Genomic DNA, 22,553 nt, shown 5'->3' with positions numbered 1-22,553 from the left:
TGGTTCACTGACGGGTGTGAAAGTGTCATCAGTGCACAACGTACTGATCGTGGCGCAAAGAGACCATCCCCATGGAGTAACTGTGAGTTTACGTGTCTTGAAGTCCTGTTAAATGTGGTTGCAATTCCACCCACTGTTCGATGTAATTCCATTCTTGCCTGTTGCCCATCGTAGCGTTCGTCCTGCTGCTGTAGTTGACCATGGTCGACCATCTCCTCCCCTTCAGGCAGCAGTGCCTGTGGTTTAGAACGCTCCCCATGCATTAAACAAAGCTGTAAGCAGTACCAACCTCCGCGTTACACTTCGTCCTTCTTAGAGGTTCCTGATGATTCTCCTCCACGTGAAGTCATCCAGTTATTGTCTCCGTGCCGTGTTAAAATGGAAAATACCACCATGGTGCATCATAACTGCTCGCTGATCGACACTCAGTCTTTTCCCGTTTCTTCCACTGCTTCGTGTTGCGGGGCCATTCCCATTCGGCGATATAGTCGCGCTGAACTCACGTCATGTGACATCCAACTTTCTGTAGAGGGCGGGAGACCTCTGGGAACATGCTCCACACTGTCATTTCACCGAGTATTAATATGGCATGTTACTTTATATGGCATGTTACTTTATATGTCTTGTCCTTGAGTTTCGCAGAGGAGCGTATATCAGGATGTGAGGATGGGATCATGCAATCACTAAATGTATAATGTAATATCAACATCTTAAATGAAAGAGAGCTGAATGGCGACTTATCCAGCACACCATGTGAAAAATACTAAATAATAATAATTTATCTTATACGTCACCCATTCCACGATTATTCTTCTGAATACCTAAAAGGCGATTATGAGATGTTAAAATGTTATGATGTGCGAATATGTAGATCATGTAAGTGTTTTCTATTAACAAGAATAATATAAATCGCAGTATTGTAGGTGATATGGCACTTTGTTCCGATGGGACACTACTACAAATCCGGACTACAGTCACGCTACACTGAAGTGACAAAACTCATGGGGTAGCGATATGCACGTATACCGATCTAAATTCACATCTACATCTACATGGCTACTCTGCAAACACACTCAAGTGTCCCGCAGAGGCTTTATCGAACCATCTTCACACTAAGTCTCTATTCTTTCATTCTTTAACACTGTCCAGAAAAAATGAGTACTGATACGTGATTCCTTAGTCGTACCACACTTGAATGGCATATCTTAAATACAATAATAAACAATTCCAAATTAAGAAAAGGGGGTTACTGACAAACTTGAGAACTTAAATACAGAACTTCTCTCAAAATGGATATAATGGAACAATTACAGGTAAAGGGTGACTTAATAACACTCGAGCACTAGTGCCAAACTAAGATGCCATTACATAACATGATAGACTCACTTAATAAAAAAACTACAACAGAGACACTGATCTTTAAAAAATGTTTACGTACTCAGACGTGTTAATAAAAAAATTACTAGAAAATGCGGTTGCCATGCAGTTAAGATTTAGCCAGTTGCCAGTCCGTAATATTTAAGAACACAAGTTCATATACAAACAGGTTACATACAAAATATATATCTACCGGCTTAACCAGCCTTGACGGAAGTAAGATAAATACTAAACTTTTGAAGGGGATATGTGACCAACTCTGGTAGTGGCAAGGTTCTTAAACACTGCCAGGCCTACACCTAGGATGACATTTCACTCCCCGCTAAGGCGCTGGCACAATTAAAAATTTCTGCCCGAATCACAAAGACATTCCAATAACTCTGAAATATAGAAACACCTGGGAGAACCTTTGACTCACTTACACATGGACAACTGTATTAACAGAGTGCAGAGTTTGAAAACAGCAACTTAATATCATTTTCTTGCAGGAGACGCAAAAAACTCCAGAAAATTTTCAAATAACGGCCACCATTTAAGTAGGCCAAGAAAATCTCCCATAATAATAATAAAATTTAAAATCTCTGAGTGCGTCGGCGAACAAAGAATTACGACGACTTACTCCATATCCCCCCATGAACCATGGACCTTGCCGTTGGTGGGGAGGCTTGCGTGCCTCAGCGATACAGATAGCCGTACCGTAGGTGCAACCACAACGGAGGGGTATCTGTTGAGAGGCCAGACAAACGTGTGGTTCCTGAAGAGGGGCAGCAGCCTTTTCAGTAGTTGCAGGGGCAACAGTCTGGATGATGGACTGACCTGGCCTTGTAACACAAATCAAAACGGCCTTGCTGTGCTGGTACTGCGAACGGCTGAAAGCAAGGGGAAACTACAGCCGTAATTTTTCCCGAGGACATGCAGCTTTACTGTATGATTAAATGATGATGGCATCCTCTTGGGTAAAATATTCCGGAGGTAAAATAGTCCCCCATTCGGATATCCGGGCGGGGACTACTCAGGAGGATGTCGTTATCAGGAGAAAGAAAACTGGCGTTCTACGGATCAGAGCGTGGAATGTCAGATCCCTTAATCGGGCAGGTAGGTTAGAAAATTTAAAAAGGGAAATGGATAGGGTGAAGTTAGATATAGTGGGAATTAGTGAAGTTCGGTGGCAGGAGGAACAGGACTTCTGGTCAGGTGACTGCAGGGTTATAAACACAAGATCAAATAGGGGAAATGCAGGAGTAGGTTTAATAATGAATAGGAAAATAGGAATGCGGGTAAGCTACTACAAACAGCATTGTTGTGGCCAAGACAGATACGAAGCCCACACCTACTACAGTAGTACCAAGTTTATATGCCAACTAGCTCTGCAGATGATGAAGAAATTGAAGAAATGTACGATGAAATAAAAGAAATTATTCAGATAGTGAAGGGAGACGAAAATTTAATAGTAATGGGTGACTGGAATTCGAGTGTAGGAAAAGGGAGAGAAGGAAACATAGTAGGTGAGTATGGATTGGGGCTAAGAAATGAAAGAGGAAGCCGCCTAGTAGAATTTTGCACAGAGCACAACTTAATCATAGCTAACACTTGGTTTAAGAATCATGAAAGAAGGTTGTATACGTGGAAGAACCCTGGAGATACGATAAGGTATCAGATAGATTATATAATGGCAAGACAGAGTTTTAGGAACCAGGTTTTAAGTTGTAAGACATTTCCAGGGGCAGATGTGGACTCTGACCACAATCTATTGGTTATGACCTGTAGATTAAAACTGAAGAAACTGCAAAAATGTGGGAAATTAAGGAGATGGGACCTGGATAAACTGAAAGAACCAGAGGTTGTACAGAGTTTCAGGGAGAGAATAAGGGAACAATTGACAGGAATAGGGGAAAGAAATACAGTAGAAGAAGAATGGGTAGCTCTGAGGGATGAAGTAGTGAAGGCAGCAGAGGATAAAGTAGGTACAAAGACAAGGGCTGCTAGAAATCCTTGGGTAACAGAAGAAATATTGAATTTAATTGATGAAAGGAGAAAATATAAAAATGCAGTAAATGAAGCAGGCAAAAAGGAATACAAACGTCTCAAAAATGAGATCGACAGGAAGTGCAAAATGGCTAAACAGGGATGACTAGAGGACAAATGTAAGGATGTAGAAGCTTATCTCACTAGGGGTAAGATAGATACTGCCTACAGGAAAATTAAAGAGACCTTTGGAGAGAAGAGAACCATGTGTATGAATATCAAGAGCTCAGATGGCAGCCCAGTTCTAAGCAAAGAAGGGAAGGCAGAAAGGTGGAAGGAGTATATAGAAGGTTTATACAAGGGTAATGTACTTGAGGACAATATTATGGAAATGGAAGAAGATGTAGATGAAGACGAAATGGGAGATACGATACTGCGTGAAGAGTTTGACAGAGCACTGAAAGACCTGAGTCGAAACAAGGCCCCCGGAGTAGACAACATTCCATTAGAACTACTGACGGCCTTGGGAGAACCAGTCCTGACAAAACTCTACCAGCTGGTGAGCAAGATGTATGAGACAGGCGAAATACCCTCAGACTTCAAGAAGAATATAATAATTCCAATCCCAAAAAAAGCAGGTGCTGACATATGTGAAAATTACCGAACTATCAGTTTAATAAGCCACGGCTGCAAAATACTAACGCGAATTCTTTACAGACGAATGGAAAACTGGTAGATGCAGACCTCGGGGAGGATCAGTTTGGATTCCGTCGAAATGTTGGAACACGTGAGGCAATACTGACCTTACGACTTATTTTAGAAGAAAGATTAAGAAAAGGCAAACCTACATTTCTAGCATTTGTAGACTTAGAGAAAGCTTTTGACAATGTTGACTAGAATACTCTCTTTCAAATTCTAAATGTGGCAGGGGTAAAATACAGGAAGCGAAAGGCTATTTACAATTTGTAAGAAACCACATGGCAGTTATTAAAGTCGAGGGGCATGAAAGGGAAGCAGTGGTTGGGAAAGGAGTGAGACAGGGTTGTAGCCTCTCCCCGATGTTATTCAATCTGTATATTGAGCAAGCAGTAAAGGAAACAAAAGAAAAATTTGGAGGAGGTATTAAAATTCATGGAGAAGAAGTAAAAACTTTGAGGTTCGCCGATGACATTGTAATTCTGTCAGAGACGGCAAAGGATTTGGAAAAGCAGTTGAACGGAATGGAAAGTGTCTTGAAAAGAGGATATAAGATGAACATCAACAAAAGCAAAACTAGGATAATGGAATGTAGTCAAATTAAATCGGGTGATGCTGAAGGAATTAGATTAGGAAATGAGACACTTAAAGTAGTGAAGGAGTTTTGCTATTTAGGAAGTAAAATAACTGATGATGGTCGAAGTAGGGAGGATATAAAATGTAGACTGGCAATGGCAAGGAAAGCGTTTCTGAACAAGAGAAATTTGTTAACATCGAATATAGATTTATGTATCAGGAAGTCGTTTCTGAAGGTATTTGTTTGGAGTGTAGCCATGTATGGAAGTGAAACATGGACGATAACTAGTTTGGACAAGAAGAGAATAGAAGGTTTTGAAATGTGGTGCTACAGAAGAATGCTGAAGATTAAATGGGTAGATCACATAACTAATGATGAGGTATTGAATAGGATTGGAGAGAAGAGAAGTTTGTGGCACAACTTGACTAGAAGAAGGGATCGGTTGGTAGGACATGTTTTGAGGCATCAAGGGATCACAAATTTAGCATTGGAGGGCAGCGTGGAGGGTAAAAATCGTAGAGGGAGACCGAGAGATGAGTACACTAAGCAGATTCAGAAGGATGTGGTTGCAGTAGTTACTGGGAGATGAAGCAGCTTGCACAGGATAGAGTAGCATGGAGAGCTGCATCAAACCAGTCTCAGGACTGAAGACAACAACAACACTCCATATCAGGAACACAATACGAGGGAGCGGGTTCCACAGCTTCACCTTTCCCGTCAGATTTTGTTCCCAGCGAAGTCACAGAACTTTTATTTCCATGCTGCCCAAGTCGCCAAAACGCCCGACCAATTTCACACCGCAACGTGTAGCGGTCATCACACTCGTTCGGCAGCCGTTGACGCTTGTCTCCCCCGCGAATGACACGAGATCTCGAGGGTTACCCATCGAAGGCCAACAACCAACTCGCTTCGCCGCAAGATAACACACGCGAAAAGCAAAGATAGCTTACCTCAACCACAATCTATCTCAACGATACATGAACAAAATAAGACTGGCGCCATCTCGCCACGGCTCAATTTCCTACATCTTTTTGTACGGGCTCTGATTTCCCTTATTTTATTATGATGATCGTTTCTTTCTGTATACCGGCCGTCAGCACAGTATTTTCGGATTCGGAGGAGACTGAAATTTCGTTAGAAGATCACGCCGCAACGAGAAACGCCTTCGTTGTAATGATATCCACCCCAAATCCTGTATGATATTCCTCACAATCTCTCCCCTATTTCTCGATAATAGAAAACGCGTTGTCCTTCTTTGAACTTTCTCGAGGTACTCTGTTAACTCTATCTGGTAAGGGCCCCACACCGCACAGCAGTATTCCTAAAGAGGACTGACAAGCGTAGTGCAGGGAGTCTCTTTAGTAGATCTGTAGATCTGTTTCTGCCGGTAAAACGCAATCTTTGATTCACGTTCCCCACAACATTTTCTATGTGTTCTTTACAATTTAAGTTGTTCGTAATAGTAATTGCTAAGTATTTACAATCTTTAGATTTGATTGATCTGTCATGTAGCCGAATTTTAAGTGATTCCTTTTAGCACACACGTGGATTGCGTCGCACTTTTATTGTTTAGGGTCAACTGCCAATTTTCGCATCATAAAGATGTCTACATCGTTCTACAATTGGTTTTGACTTTCTGATGAGTGTACAAGACGATAAGCAGCAACATCATCGGTAACCTAAGACGACTGCTCAGATTATCTATTAAGTCTTTTATATAGATCTGGAATAGATAAGCATTTATAACACTGCCTTGAGGAATCTCAGAAGTCACTTCTGTTTTTTTCGATGACCTTCCGTCAATTACTACGAACTGTGACCTGATAAATCCAGCAGCATAATTGACACGATATTCCATAAGCAACCAATTTGTGTGTAATACGTAGTAACGTGTAATACGTATTATTATTTGTGGAGTAAATTCACGGACGTCCTGTAGAAACCTCTTCAAAGAACTGGGTATACTAACTACTGCCTCTCAGTATATTTAGTCCTTAATGAAATTTGTCCTAAATAATATATCTCTTTTTACAACAAACAGCTTAGTTCATACATACAATACTAGGAACAAAAATGATCTGCACAAGGAGTTAAAAGCACTTACTTTAGTTCAAAAAGGAGACCACTACCCATCTTCAATAACTTTCCAGCAAAAATAAAAAATTTAGTTACAAATAAAGATCAGTTTAAAGGAGCCTGAAAGACCTACTAGTTGCCAATTCCTTCTACTCAATTGACGAATTTTTTTAATAGAAACAAATGATGTATTGTATATATTCATACTGTAAGTAATTAGTATTGTTATTTCAGCTTAAAAAAAAAGACATGTTCCACATCCACGAGGATCTCCTCAGCACGAATCTATGGAACGAAAAACTAATTAGATAGGGTGTCACAAGCCTTCTGGAAATCTACGAATACAGAAGCAATTTGAAACGCTATGTCTATACCACTCAACACTTCGCGTGGGTAAAAGAGCTAGTAGTGTTTCACAAGAACGATGTTTCCTAAATTCGTGTTGGCTATGTGTCAATCGATGGCAGTAGTATCTCGTATACTATGTGTAAAAGGGCAGTGCATTGGCGGAGCCGGTATTTTCACTCATGCAATTCATGCGAAAACGTTTATTATTATGAATACACGACGGGAATTAACAGACTTTGAACGCGGAATGGTAGTTGGAACCCTAATCATGGAACATTTCATTTCGGAAATCGTGAGGGTATTTGATACTTCCAGATCCACAAAGTCAAAGGTGTGCCGAGAATATCAAATTTACAGCATTGCCTATCACCATAGACAACGCAGTGTCCGAAGCCCAGTACTTAACGACCGAGATCAGCGGTGTTTGGATAGAGGTTGTCAGTGCTAACAGACAAGCAGCACTGCGTGAAATAACTGCAGAAATGTGAAACATGAGACAAATGTATCCGCTAGTATAGTGCGGTGAGATTTAGCTTTAATGGGCTCTGGCAGCAGACGACCGACGCGAGTACCATTGCTAACAGCGCGATTTCGCCTGCAGTGCCTCTCCTGGGCTCGTGACCATATCGGTTGGATCCTAGACGACTGGAAACCCGCTTCCTGGTTAGACGAGTATCGATTTCAGTTGGTAAGAGCTAATGTTAGAGTTCGAGTGTGGGGCAGAGTCCGCGAAGCCAAGGGCCCAAGTAGTCAACACTTTGCAAGCTGGTGGTGGCTCGCTCCATAATTGTTTGAGCTCTGCTTACATGGAATGGAGCGGATCCTCTCGTCCAACTGAAAAGATCACTGACTGGAAATCGTTATGTCTGGCTACTTGGAGACCATTTTCAGCCATTCACCAACTTCATGTTCGCAAACAATGATAGAATTTTCATGCATAACAATATGATACGTCATCTGACCCCAGTTGTTTGCGATTAGTTTGAAGAGCATTTTGGGCAAATCATGCAAATGATCTGCTTACCCAGATAGCCGGAACTGAATCCCATCGAACATCTAAGGGACATAATCGAGAGGCCAGCTCGTGCACAAGCTCCTAGTCTACCGGCAACACTGTCTCAATTATGGACGGCTGTAGAGGCAGCATGGCTCTGTATTTCCGTAGGAGATCTCCAACGATTTGCTGAGTCCTTGCCACATCGACTTGGTGCAATGCAACGGGAAAAAGGCTGCCCGACACGGTATTGTGAGGTACCCCGTGACTTCTGTCGTTTCAGCCTATAATGCTATTTAACAGAATCAGATACTAAAGATACTGTATACTGCAAGTTGTAGTTAATAAATGCTGTCCTGTATTGTATATTTCATATCTATAATCTTGGCATAAGCCAACGGCCTTGCTGCAGTGGTAACATCGATTCCTGTCAGATCACCGAAGTTAAGCGCTGTAGAGCTGGGCTAGCACTTGGACGGGTGACCATCTGGTCTGCCGAGCGCTGTTGGCAAGCGGAGTGCACTCAGCCTTTGTGAGGCAAACTGACGAGTAACTTGATTGAGAAGTAGCGGCTCCGGTCTCGGAAACTGACATACGGCCGGGAGAGCGGTGCCTGACCACATGCCGCTCCACATCCGCATTCAGCGGTGCCTGTGGCCTGAGGATGACACGGCGGCCGGTCGGTACCGTTGGATCTTCCAAGGCGTGTTCGGACGGAGTTTTTTTTATGCCAAGATTAAAACTAAACAGTCATCGAGGTCTAGGAATAAGTATGGTCATAGTAAAGGAAATCGAACTGCCACAGGTTAGAAGTACGCCACGTCCCTCGGAATATTATTTGGAGTATCACGAAACAAGACATACCAATTGCACAATTACAACAGCGGTTACGAACCATGACTGGTGTTCATTTAGTGATATAACGCAGTTAAGCTCTAGTGTCCTAAGAAACAACTTTTTATGTTATCAACTCCTCTTTTAGCAGTATTTTTGTATTGCTTTGGCTACGTTGATCTAGATTATCTTTCCTTATCCTTCAAAGTCACATCTTAATTATTTTAATAACTCATAGCGTCGTCTTTTATTTGTGGTCGAGGGGATATTATAAAATAATTTATTTTGACTTTAGTCCTCCATGTACAATATTGGAGAACATACAAAATCCATGTAACTAGTAAATACCATACAAGACACAGAATCATAATCGTATTTACCTTTGGTTGTTTATTCTTCCCTTCCAGCGTAGCGTCTGACAATACTTCAAACATGCACACTTCTTACATGCTAGATCTAATTATTTTACGTATCTACACTACCTCAAGAGACACTTAATACACTTCATGTTGTGGCGAATAACCTTAAAGGTCGGAGTTCGTTACAATAGCAATTGTTTCTTTCTACTACTCAAAGTGGATTCATTTCGTTTGGTGTTGTTTCCTTCTTCATTAACTGGGAAACAAATGAACGTGCAGAGAGTTAATTGAATGTCTGCTTTACACATCGTAGATGACAATACCTTTAAGACATTACGTGATGATATGAGCATTGCTATGTTACACGCGCAAAATAATACTGAGATACCACATTTTTCCTTCGTTCAATTATTTTCGGTACAGCGGTTTACATCAGGAAAAAATATGGTCTTACAATAATTTTGCAGTTACCTGTCTGTTTCCACTACAAAAGAAAAACCCACTAGAAAAATACATAGTGCTGCTGCCTTGAAGGGCTCTCAATTTCTGTTTAAAGATCTAACTGCCATAACTTAAGTGACTAAACTTTCACCAAATTTAAACGTTCGACAATAAACAAAACAATGCTGAATGAAATATGTCACTTCGTTAGAGTTCGCTTACAGAAAGGCTATAAAATATCTACAGTGATGGAAATTATTACCATAGCAATTCTCACCCGTAAGTTAGTCTTACACTATTTAAGGGAACAAACTGTGTAACATTCCACAGCCTGAAAAGGCTGACAGACTAGTTAATTAAAGTGATCGAGCCCGAATGAAAGAATCAGGATGGGGAAAGAAAGAATACGTAATCAACTGGACAAATTTAGCACTGCTCACGCTTAAACAGATTCTGTCAGTGTTCTTCAAAGACGACAGAAAATTTCGAAAAGAACGTCAAAATATTTCATTATAAAACCATAGTCCATTATGAAAAAGTACTACAGCCTCAATTAACCTTCTGGTTATTTCGAAAGGTATTCTTAGTATTCTTAGAAAATGACACGAAATTTCGAGAAGAACTTCAGTATATTTCATTCTAAAATTGTTATCCCCTGTCCAAATTAAACAACCTCAGTTAAGCTATTGTTTAGTTTGCTGCTGATTATTGCGCATGCTTTGTAATCTACGACAATTCAAACTGAGTGGAAATTGCGTAAATTACGTTACACGTTTAATGTTAACTTTAAAACAATTTAAATACTATTTAACTCGTCTTGAGTCAGCGAGATCCCTGTCCTCAACAGTAACAATTCAAATACGTTACCTCAGAGCAACTTTCACTTATAAACATTTCTCATTTACGGCTTTAATCGGAGTAATCCAATTCACTTCTCCAATAACTTTTAAATTTCATTAATAAATTACAAAGGAATTGAGTAACACAGTGACAAAGCCGGAATACCACACACCCAGATAAGGAGACACAAAATCACGGACAGATAATAGTAATTTAAAGCCTTGACATTAGTAACTTGAATTAAAGTGCAAGAAAATTAATTGAAATACTCCACTTCTTGTTTCGAACCTGCATTAATATCTCAGGACAAGGCAGTAATTTTACGTTAGAGATCTTTTTAATCATGAACTATGTTCAGTATACCGAAAGAACTCTAAGCTTTTCAGTTTAACTTTCGAATAATAAATGCATTTAAAAAAGATATTCGAAATTACATATGAGGATGGGTTGAGGATCCGATTCTAGGCAACGATGACTTAGGTTAAATTATATCAGAAACCAATTACCTTTAGGAGCACATAGCCGGCCGAAGTGTCCGAGAGGTTATAGGCGCTACAGTCTGGAACCGCGCGATCGCTACGGTCGCCGGTTCGAATCCTGCCTCGGGCATGAATGTGTGTGATGTCCTTAGGTTAGTTAGGTTGAAGTAGTTCTAAGTTCTAGGGGACTGATGACCTCAGAAGTTAAGTCCCATAGTGCTCAGAGCCATTTTTTAGAAGCACATAGTACTGGGTAAGCCTTTACACTCTAAACTGTCACAAAGATGTGGTCGCTAAGCCGTACCGTTATTTTTACCATTGTCTGGTTCACTTCCGTCTCGTCAACAATGGTTCCACACGTTATGTTATACTACTAGGAATACCCAGTTATTCATAGGCCTAATAAATCAACCCAACTACGTCATCGGTAAGTGAATGTATGGAAAGGTGAATATTTTATGAAGAAATTTTGATCGTAACTCTTTTTAAGTACAAAATACTCAATAAGATGTACTCTCGCCCGCACACTATCATGAAGGTACCGAAGGACATTCTGCGACATTCTGGGCCAAATGAAACGTATGTGTCACAGTAAAGGGTGCCTAAATAGTCGCATCAATAAACAGTGTATCCATGTCTGGCGGCAGAGCAAGCGTATACTCTTGCATGCAGACTATCATAAAGATGCCGAATGGCATCCTGCGACAGGTAGTCGCAAGCATCTTGGGCTTTTTGTTCCATTTCGGCAATGGTTCTCGCAGGCCTTGGAGAACGAGTATGTTCCCGCTCCATCGTGTCCCGTGTGTGTTCGATTGGCGACAGATCTGATGATGTTGTTGGACAAGGCAGTTGTTGAGACCATGAAGAGCACGATGTGGTGCAGCAGCCGTATGAGGACGTGTGTTATCCTGCTGAAAAGTCACATCCCTTTCCTGTCGCAGAAATTGCTGTAACACCCGCAACATTATGTCTCATACGTGTTCAGTTGGCGAGAGATTTTGTGATCTTCTTGGTCAAGGCAGCTGTTGTACACTACGAGGAGCCTGCTGAGTTGCAACAGCCGTATGCGGACGTGTGTTATCCTGCCTGTCGAAGAAGCGGGTGCAGCACATGGAGAACAGGCTGCACAAGTAGCGGGCAAGTTTTAGTTTCCTGCAGAAACAACAAATGTGACTGCGAGTTGTAACTGATAGCCTACCCATACCATGAAGCTTGGGATATCACCTATGTGAAGTGAGTGAATGCACTCTGGAAAAGTCAGTTCACCAGGTCTACTTCTAACATTCGCGGTTGTGTCTGTTTGTTCTATATCGTGTCTCCCTACTACTTTCGCGCAAAGACGCTCTGAGCGTGTTTTTTAGGGAATTGACTAGTTTGAACCTGGGACCTGTTGCTGGTAAGGAGACGCCAGACCACACATGACATGTAGAATTCAGAAGAGTTCAGTGAGACTAGCAATGATATAACCAAATACTTAATGATCTCAGCGTCAGCTCCACTGCACTCCCTGTAAAAGAATCTTAATACTATCTAAATTTAGTGGAAGGGGTTCAAGGCTTTCCTATTTTTAGTTAGCTCGTAAAATAACGTCGAAAAAGCAGTTAAGTTTACCATTGGAAATTTTATTCTACTCACAAAACATCATTTATAAATTGCACTATTGATAAAAGGAAATGTTTCAATACAGGATGGCAAAAACCAACTGTATTCAACAAAAATGTGAACGAATATTCCCTGAATGGGTTTCCAAGTTCTACAATGGATCGAAGTATGACCTATGCCATATCACATCTATAATCTAGGTTTAAATTAAGTTTCACAAAAGAGAAAACTATCAAAATGGTCTACAGTGACCTTCAATTATCTTTAATTACTTATCTAACTTGCCGTAAATTACAGTGGCTGAAGTGGCTTCTCAATAATTATATAACAGAGAAATCATCGCGTTTCAGATTTTTACTTCAAGTGGAAAATGTGAACACCATGAGCTTTAATTTACGATCGACACTAGTATTACGCAAAAAGGGGGTGTAACAGATGAGACTTCTGCAGTTCTGAGTGAAGCTTTATGCGCTGTTATGCGGTATCGCGTTCATTCATTACCTTGTCGTTGGTTAGGCAGCTTCAGTGGGGAAGTGGCCGGCGCAGCAGCCATCCAGCTCGCTGTCTCGGAACTAAGTAACCTCTCCTAATTTCTCCTTACTACCATTTACCGAAGTTGGTTTAAAAAAAAAACTATCTGGCTGTGTTTTCATCTGACCAATCAGGGTCTCAATGTTAACCTTAAGCTCCGCCTACAAAAATTCTGTCTATCCAATGAGAAACGTTATACTTTTCGTGGTGGGGCAATGTTTTTAAAATTTGCAACGTAACAGAGACGAGAAAAAGTCTCGCGCTAAAACTTGCAGCTGGTGTGGTCCTTTTAGCGTTATCGTAAGATCTATACTTTTCTTCTGGAGGGCTCTGTCTTTTAACATGGGCTGGGGGTGATCCTGAGGTACCAGAGACGCGAAAAAGTCTAACACTAAAACTTGCGGGTGGTGTGGCCCATTTTTGTGTTATCGTGAGATCTATACTGTTTTTCGGGAGTCCTCTAGCTTTTAACATGGGCTAAGGGGGGGGGGGGGGGGTTCCTTGACGTAACAGAGACGCGAAAAAGTCTCACGCTAAAACTTGTGGGTGGTGTGGTCTTAGAGGTTAGCTGGCGACGTGGGTGTCCGTCCATCCCTTATCGTAGGGCCTTCAAGCTTAACGCGGTTCTGCTCTCGGCTTCTGTTCTCGTTTCTCCCCTCGGAACTGCGTCTGTCTTACGGTGGGAAGGTATGACATGCATTTAGGCATTCTTGTGTTAGTCTGTGGTATTCCATTTGCTCACTCGTTACTCGTATTACTTTGGTTAATTTAGTGTCACGATTTATTCGGAGCTATGTGACATACTACTGGATTTGCTTATCATGTCAGGATTTTCATGGAAGGAGTTGGATTTGCCTGACACCTTACATACTCCATTCGCTCGTAAACAGACAGAACCTGCTGTTATGACTGAAGACAATATAACACCATTCTACTCTCCAGCCAACTCCTTCACGATACCAGAGTAGCTAAGGTTGTCAGTGTCATGGTATCAGTGGTAGCCTGGCCAGAAGCACTTGTGATCTTAATCCTGAAGCAAGCAGACATTTCCCGACGGTCGTTGATGACCCAACAGCTGCAACATGTGAGTGGATATCCACCCCGGATGATGTTCGGTTGGTCACCAATGCTAGCACAATGCGTCTATCCTGAGTTGCATCTGCACTGCGCGGACGTCCAAACCTGGTCTGCAGGTGTGGCAATGTTCCAAAGACCACCGTTGAAAGCAGCGACACACCTCCCCTACCCTGTGCCAAATATATGCAGCACTCCGTAGGTACATGAATCCAACTTCATGTAGGCCCACAATGCAACCCCGTTCAAATGGCTGGCGCTGATGAACGGGAATTCAACGGGGCATGGTTGCTTCCCAGAATGAATGTTTCAAAAACTGTTCACCTCTAAACTGGGCACCGTGTCCGCTTGCAGTGTCAAAGTAGAGGGTGTACAGACAGGGCTCTTGAGCGCTGTAACCCCGCCCCCCCCCCCTTTCCACAACTATGCACACTATACCTTGGTGCCACTGAGCACTGTCCTAGAGGGTGTTGTATTTTTTTTTTCGGTATTGCATATTTGTTAGGCACGAGATTTCTCAGAGGCTGACATTGATGTCAAACGAATTTCCACTTAGCCACTATAGGTATTAAAAGGCAAGTAAATATTCCCTAACAAGATACTTCAACCTGATGACCAATTTAAATACTGTTTATACAACTGAATGGTTTAACTTGTCTTCTGTACTGCTGTGCTGCATGTGGATATGAGGGGCAATACTGTGCCGGCATAATAAATTTTAAATAAATCGCACTTTTCAGCTGATCCGAAAATTTTTTTCATTATGAAGTCCCACTAACAAATGCGATCTGCGGAGCATGTTCAGAATGACTGAAAAGATTGCTAATTTTTAGGACGTGTTGTGGCAAAGTTACGACGTCAGTTGCGCCGAATAACGTGTAGGAAGCAGCTCGCACTGTCTTTCCATTTAGTAAACAGTAAGCATGGAGCAATGAAACGATATACAGCGTTCCTTTGTGGTAAAAGCCTATTACAAGGAAGGAAGTGTGGAGACCGTGCGTCGAGAATTTTGGCGTCAACTCAACAGAAGACAGTATGGTAGTGTTCCCTCAGCCCATGCAATCAACACCTAAGCCGCAAATTTGAAGCAATTTGTTCTGCATTGAAGAAGCAATCTGCAGGGATACCCCGAACCCCTCGCACCGGAGATAATATCGAAGCTGTGCGAACTGCTTTCACAAGAAGCCCATAGAGCTCTGTTAGAATCCATGCAGAATCTCTACAGTTGACTCGTTTGAGTGTTCAGCGAATACGGAAAGTGGATTTAAAATTCCATCCGTTTAAGCTGCAGATCATTGCAGCAGCTTGAACCTAACGATCTGCTAATGCGTAAACTATATGCTGAACGCATGGGACCGAAGTTTATCGCGACGGCACTTATATGTAAGACATTCTCGGTATCCTTGTCGCGTCAGTTCTGGATAAAATCTCGAGCTTTGGACGATTACCTCCATCGTCATCGTCAGGAGCTGACTGTCTTCACTGCTGCTGTGGTAGCCTTCTTATAGCTTCTGATTGGTCAGCGATTACGTACTGCTGTCGCAGCCGGTGTCACTGTGTGCGTCGGTGGCGCCACCGCTTCCGTTGGAACGTAAACCTTGGAAGGAATGTCTCTGCTGCTTGTCTGCATCAAGCGCTCGTTTCCATGCACAGCTCAGATGGTATCCGCTATCACAGTTAAAGTTCTTTTGGCTCATTCTTATTTCAGCAGCCTCCTTAATAACAGAATCCCAGCACGTGGAGGCATGGGACAGAATGCGTGGTGTTTCGTACGATGACTCTGAGCTTTGCGTAGCTGCAAGACGCTCAAATTTCTCTACTTGTCTAGCCGATTTATTGCTAAGATGAGCCCTTTGATGAGCAACCGTCGTCATATCGACCCACTCCCAGTCAAACGGCGAGAGAACTGTAGATAACAAAAGATGGCAACAATATAAAGCTCCCGGTTTTATCCAGAACTGACGCGGCAGGAATACCGAGAATGCTTTACATATGCTGGACGCATGTTGACAAAAGTGCACGATGTCGAGTATTTGATTAACAACCTTTGGATGTCGAAGAAGTTCATTTTAACCTCACCGGCTCTGTCACTATACAAAATTTTCGCTATTCGTCCCAGCAAAATCCATGTCAACATGTCAAATACACGAGGTCTACAGCAGTGAGGTTATTATATGGTGTACCATGTCATGAGTCGTGTTATAGTTTTCTACTTTCTTGAAGATAATGATGGGTGCGCAACCACTTTAACGTCTGTTCGATATCTTGCCATGATGTAAACATTATCCCGGCGGAGGTTCGAGGCCTCCCTCGGGCATGGGTGTGTCTGTTTGTCTTTAGGATAAATTAGGTTAAGTAATGTGTAAGCTTAGGGACTGATGACCTTAGCAGTTAAGTTCCATAAGATTTCACACACATTTGAACATTTTTTGTAAACATTTGTTCCGCATGATTTCCCTATTTTCCTGTCAACTGTTTCAATACGACAGAATAACGGCACATACGGCACGGATATCAAAGGGAGCTGTGCGACAATTGTTCGGTAGCCGTGTCACTTCAAGGCACGGTGGTACTTCATGATCCTCAAGAACAACTGACCTGACCGCGTGTGACTTTTTTCTTGTGGGGCGCCACGTTAAGAGAGCGGTTTACCGCACTCAACCTGTTACCGCCCAAGAACATAAAGCAAGGTTACGAGAGGAAATTTCCAGGATTCCTCTTGAAATGTTAGGTCGAACCACACATAAGCTTCCTATCAGGCTGCAGGAACGTGTGCGTCAACAAGGAGCTCATCTGTCGGATGTGACATTCCATAAATCAAAACTCGTGTGATATTCAGTAATGGTATACTCTGTAGTATACGTTGACATAAATAAATAAATGTAAAGTAATTGAGTTCATCCATTAATCTTAATTCCAAAATTTCTCGTTCTTTTGAGTCACCCTGAATAGAATTGTGGATGGACAAGCAACCGCACTTACAGTGATTCCGCAAACACAGAAGCAGAGGAAGCTGGTAGGACGGAGGAGGAGGCGGCGAGTTAGACGCAGCCTAAATCGAGCCAGACGTCCGCGTCCGGCGTCGCCTTGTGTAGGCCGATTCGAGCCCTTCCGGTACGTGAAAAGGTTCCGCCTCGTGCCCCGCGCCGCCACGGCCTGAAGAGGACTGGTGGGGAGGGGGGAGACTGTCTGGTACAGGAAGCGCCCACTGGACCTCATCAGGCCGGACAGCCTCGACTCGGCCCGGCTGCTGCCTCCGGCACCGGGCCGCCGCGTCTCCAGACGACACCGATCCGGACGGCGAGGGAGTCACGTGTATCTCGAGAGCAAACCTCAAACTCGACTTCCGCAGGCATGGCACAGGTAGCGCACATTTCCTTCAACAAGCGAGTCGCGGATTTCGTCATTTTACGCCTAAGCTCATCAGACAAAACACACTCCAAGACGAAGAAACGGCGCGCCACGGATGAATTATCCGAATGAGACGGAAATCCGTACTTGTTATTTACATGCACCGACAAACAAATGATTACAGTTTTAGATAAAATGGATTTTTTATTCAAGAGAAAGAGCTTCACAAATTAAAATTAGTACACCACGAAGATGACCTGCTATAGACGCGAAATTTAACCGAGAGGTAGAAGATGCTGTGATATGCAAATGATTAGCTTTTCAGAGAATTCACACAAGGTTGGCGTCGATGGCGACACCTGCAACGTGCTGGCATGAGGAAAGTTTCCAACCGATTTCTCATTCACAAACAGCAGTTGACCGGCGTTGTCTGGTGAAACGTGGTTGTCATGCCTCGTGTAAGGAGGAGAAAAGCGTATCATCACGTTTCCGACTTTGATAAAGGTCGTATTGTAGCCTATCGATATTGCGGTTTATCCTACAGCGTTGGTCGAGATCCAATGACTGTTAGCAGAATATGGAATCTGTGGGTTCAGGAGGGCAATACGGAACGCTGTGTTGGATTCCAACGGCTCCATATCATTAGCAGTCCAGATGACAGGCATCTCACCGAGCGAGGTGGTGCAGTGGTTAGCACACTGGACTCGCATTCGGGAGGACGACGGTTCAATCCCGTCTCCGGCCATCCCAATTTAGGTTTTCCGTGATTTCCCTAAAACGCTTCAGGCAAATGCCTGGATGGTTCCTTTGAAAGGGCACGGCCGATTTCCTTCCCAATCCTTCCTTAACCCGAGCTTGCGCTCCGTCTCTAATGACCTCGTTGTCGACGGGACGTTAAACACTAACCACCACCACCACCACAGGCATCTCATCCGCATGGATGTAGCGGATCGTGCAGCCACGTCTCCATCCCTGAGTCAGCAGATAGGGACGTTTGCAAGACAACAACCATCTGCACGAACAGTTCACGACGTTTGCAGCAGCCTGGACTATCAGCTCGGAGACCATGGCTGTGGTTACCCTTGACGCTGCATCACAGACAGGAGGTTCTGCGATGGTGTACGCAATGACGAACCTGTGTGCACAAATGGCAAAACGTCATTTTTTCGGATGAATCCACGTTCTGTTCACAGCATCATGATGGTCGCACCCGTGTTTGGCGACATCCTGGTGAACGCAAGTTGGAAGCGTGTATTCGTCTTGCCATACTGACGTATCACCCGGCGTGATGGTATGGGGTGCCATTGGTTACACGTCTCGATCACCTCTTTTTCGCATTGACGGCACTTTGAACAGTGGACGTTACATTTCAGATGTGTTACGACCCGCAGGATAATGCAAGACCGCATGTTCCAGGTCCTGTACTGGCCTTTCTGGATACAGAAAATGTTCGACTACTGCCCTGGCCAGCACATTCTCCAGATCTCTCACCAGCTGAAAACGTCTGGTGAATGGTGACCGAGCAACTGACTCGTTACAATACGCCAGTCACTGTTCAAAAAAAAAAAAAAAAAATTATCCTAAGGACGAAAACACAGACCCATGCACGAGGAAGGACCCGAACCTCCGCCGGGACCAGCCGCACATTCCATGACTGCAGCGCCAGTCACTGGTTTTTATGAGTACTGATTTCTCAGGATCTATGCACCCAAATTGCGTGAAAATGTAAGCACATGTCAGTTCTAGTGTAATATATTTGTCCAATGAATACCCGTTTATCATCAGCATTTCTTCTTGGTGTAGCAATTTTAATGGCCAGTGGTGTAACAACGCGTTGATCCACCTGTAGCCCTTATGCAAGCAGTTATTCGGGTTGGTGTTGATTGATAGATCGTTACCTGTTCAACTGCCGAGTTAGATCGTTAAAATTCCAAGCTGGTTGGAGGACTCTGCCCATAACGCTCCCAAAGTTCTCAATTGCGAAGAGATCCGGCGACTTGATGGCCAAGGTAGGGTTTGTAAAGTACAAAGCTGTATGCGGGCAGGCGTTATCTTACTGACATGCGAGCCCAGGATGCTTGAGGGGCAAAGAAACACGGCTGAAGTATCGTAGACACACCGTTGTGCTATAAGTGTGCCGCAAATGGCAACCAAAAGAGTCCTGATAAGACATGACATGGAATCCCAAGCTATCACTACCGGTTGGACCGTATGGTGAGCGACAGTCAGAGTAACCCACCGCTGTCCAGGGACTCTCCAGACACGTCTTCGGCCTGCAATCTCATTGACTGGAGTAGAAGTGTCTTCAGTGATAAGTCCCGATTCGAACTGAAGCTGATGGTCAGCGCTGACATGTCTGGAGACGTCCCAGACAACGGCGGGATACCAAATTGACTGTCACCTACCATATAGCCTGACAACAAGGAGTGACGGTGTGGGGTGCCATTTCATTTCATAGCACGACGCGTTTGGTTGCATCCGCGACACACTTACAGCACAGCGCTCCGTCGACAATATTCCGCGACCAGTTCTTTTGCCCTTCGTGGAAAGCCATCCTATGCTTACGTTTCCTCATAGTGGCCTACTAGCGCCACTCTTATACGACTGGCGCCAAATCTCAATAGACATGATCTTTTACATTTAGAAACACATTTACCAACTTTCGTTTATGTAGCACAACTCCTTACGGTTCAGCAAGATAATGCCCTTCCGAACGCGATAAAACCTTCTACTGCTTGTCACGCTTGCTAAACCCTACCCTGGCCAGTAAAGTTGCCAAATCTCTCCCCCACTTTATCGGCCACTCTGCCAGTCGTCTCGACCGGATATACGTCTCGCATGCCCTCCGCACAGCAACCTGTGATGCAGAACTCTGGCCGACGGCCTTCATGGATCATCTCGCGTATATCTGCACTGTCACCTTACCCCGACAACTCGCAAAGCGCAGAAGAGGCCCGTGGACGCTGAACGTCACCTTCCTTCGCGAGGAAGCGTGTCGGCAAGCATTTACTGACACGTGGCGTCGTTGTTTCAGGCGCCTGCTCATGTATGCTTCCACGTTGCTGTGGTGGCTGGGATGTGTCAAACCTGCACTCCACAAGATACTGATGGCCTACGGACGTGACAGATCGAGCTGGCAACGGACAACATCGGAATTTTACTATACAGCGTTACGTGAGCTGGCGACGCAACCGTACAATGCGTCAAAGCTCGTCTACTTCGCGTCAGGGAAGGCAACTAGAACGTGTCCACATCCGTGCGCGAGTTCAAGACTGCATCCCCAACAAAACGGCATCAGTCTATCACATTGTGCATGAGAGGCGCCACCGCAAACGTCAGCTCAATCCGGAGGTATACACGGAGGAAGTCGGCCGCGCAGTGACGCACAGCGCACAAGTTCGCCAGACACTATGGGACCTTGTTCATGGAAGATCCGCGAAATGTACGTAATTATGACTCAGAACCAATATAATCTGCTAGAAATGAAAGTGATACTCGTGGAATTCTGACATGAAGCCAAAAGCTTGCAGCTACTCGCTCAAGTATGTGAAACAGCTTACTGAAACTGTGGAACAGCATCGTCCGTCCGAAAATTAGCACCAGACTGTCCACGCGACATCAAAGCCGAGTCCAGAGTGTCTTCCTGTTGCGACCAAGTTGACTCAAAATGAAATTACATGATTGGCTCCGCAGTCAAAAGTATATGCATTTCATCCGCTGCTGAACAGAGGAAAATTTCGCAAACAGCCAGGCACTACAGGCTACCAGATCATCAATACGTGGGAAGGTAACAGCACACGGGCCGTGCGGAGTTCATTAAAGGAGTCTGAGCAGATAGCCGACACCTTACAGACGGAACGAGAAAGGAGAAAAATGATAGTCATATGCAATGTGCTCTACGTTACGCTCTATACAATGACATTCTGAGAACCGATATGGGCGTTGATGTAAGGTGCTGGGAGTCGTACGCCAAGGAAAAATTAAAAACTACATTCTCATTTCTGTTCCGTTTTAGAACAACACAGAAATCAGGACTCCACACGGAATTTGCTAGTACTTTAATAGTATTCCTGTGAAAACACGAACGCGAACACTTTTCATAAACTTTAGCTTGTTATAAAAAGATAGTAACAGACTTAGGTAGCCATCTAAGTTCTCTGTGTTAATGTCTAGCGTTTACTCATCAACAGATGTACTAGTATCATGATTATTACTTTACTCTTTCAAACCATACTCCGCATACACAAGGGTGACTCTTTAATATCCTTGTGTCGAGTCTTTCCGTTCTCGCAAGATGGGCCTTTTTCTGACGTTTGGCCTTGTACGCAGGTAGTGCCGGGTATACAGTATATATGTGGAGAAATGTGGTCAGGGTTTCAGAGCCAACTTCTGATACTCTTGTTCTCTCGATGTGCCGCTGGGCCTGTGACCGTCGGATCTCTTTCGTGCTCCTTCGAGCATTTCTTTGACTGTTCCTTACTCTGAAAATTGCGGCTATTTTCTCCAGCGACACGCCCCAAGCAATTCTCCGGCTCTCCTCTCGCTTCTGTCCGCGTAATAGCTCAATTTTCAGATCCGCGTGCGCCCCTCCGCTCACAAGTTTCTTCCATTTGTATTCCTCGATTTATGCAGGCGTCCTTTACTTATACTAGCTCTTACTTTGCGAACTCAGCCAACACAAAATGTGATTGCTAGAACAATAGGCCGTTCTTGAATTTCTGGTGCCACATGCTCTTAGTTACTAGCCAGACGAATGAATCTATTTCTACTGACAGATACACACTACACTTTGAACTGTTCACTTATTTCCATTTTCTGCTAATTGAATTCAGAGTATCGCTTCGATATGGGTCGTGTCAAGTGGCACACAAAAGTAACATATCGTCAAAGTGTTTATAAGTTACATGAGCGCTTTCATTTCTTAACATAATAATATACTAAAATAACTGAATTAGACATCTGTGCTGTAGGAACAATGAAGGGTCTCGATGTACAACGTAAGGAGCCAA

The 22,553-nt window shown here is 43.5% G+C and overlaps 1 protein-coding gene and 1 non-coding gene across 2 annotated transcripts in view; one reads left to right on the top strand and one right to left on the bottom strand.

Moving 5' to 3' along the window:
- LOC126276649 (probable glycoprotein hormone G-protein coupled receptor) overlaps positions 1–22,553 on the bottom strand; it is a 1,482,411-nt gene that overhangs the window by 998,892 nt on the left and 460,966 nt on the right. The gene's annotated exons all lie outside the window — the stretch shown is intronic.
- Trnaa-cgc (transfer RNA alanine (anticodon CGC)) lies at positions 18,217–18,289 on the top strand. The gene has a single exon. It is a non-coding gene; the product is annotated as a tRNA-Ala (tRNA).

This window comes from Schistocerca gregaria, chromosome 1, assembly GCF_023897955.1.
Source record: "Schistocerca gregaria isolate iqSchGreg1 chromosome 1, iqSchGreg1.2, whole genome shotgun sequence".
Lineage (NCBI taxonomy): Eukaryota > Metazoa > Arthropoda > Insecta > Orthoptera > Acrididae > Schistocerca > Schistocerca gregaria.
Note: the sequence above shows the minus strand (reverse complement) of the source record. Positions and strands in the feature narration are given on the sequence as shown.